The following is a 656-nucleotide window of genomic DNA, read 5'->3' on the forward strand; positions in this document are numbered from 1 at the left end:
GAATCTACCTTAGCACCAAATGTTGTAGGCTCACTAATCCCATACACCATCGAAGCTTTTCTAGAATGTTGACTCTCATTTGACCATTTACAATTATTAGTTTCCATATCGTCAATAAGCTTATAATCTATGTTAGTCTTACTCATCCAAGCACATCCTGATGCAGTATCTAAAAGTGTCCTAGTGTTAGGCACTAACCCATTATAAAAAATCTAGATCTCTAGCTATATCGCTAGTTTGTGGTATGGACACCACCTCAAAAGCTCCTTGTATCTCTCCTATGCCTTATATAAGGTTTCCAAGTCATGCTGGGCAAATATAGTGATCTCATTTTGAAGCTTGGTCATTTTGGCTAGAGGAAAAAATTTAGCCATGAGTTTTTACAATAAATCATCCCGAGTGGTGATGAAATCTAGTGGCATCGAGGCTAACCAACTCTTAGCGCTATCTCTAAGGAAAAATGGAAATAACCTACGTTTAATGACGTCTTCAACAACACCATTATATTTGAATGTATCACATATCTCCAAAAAATCTTAAAATGAGTATTCGAATCCTTACTTGAATAACCACTAAATAGCATTGACTGCTATATCATCCAGATTATTGCAGGTTTAATCTTAAAATTGTTGGCTCAAATCATTAGCCTCCTAATG

The 656-nt window shown here is 35.8% G+C and overlaps 1 non-coding gene across 1 annotated transcript; it reads left to right on the forward strand.

Moving 5' to 3' along the window:
- The first annotated feature begins 234 nt into the window (after positions 1 to 234).
- On the forward strand, positions 235 to 341 carry LOC149515649 (small nucleolar RNA R71). Its single transcript, XR_016326373.1, has one exon. It is a non-coding gene; the product is annotated as a small nucleolar RNA R71 (small nucleolar RNA).
- Positions 342 to 656: the final 315 nt, after the last annotated feature.

The sequence above is a fragment of the Durio zibethinus genome, chromosome 12, assembly GCF_047325235.1.
Source record: "Durio zibethinus cultivar Kanyao isolate XHJ-2024 chromosome 12, ASM4732523v1, whole genome shotgun sequence".
In the NCBI taxonomy this organism is placed as follows: Eukaryota; Viridiplantae; Streptophyta; class Magnoliopsida; order Malvales; family Malvaceae; genus Durio; species Durio zibethinus.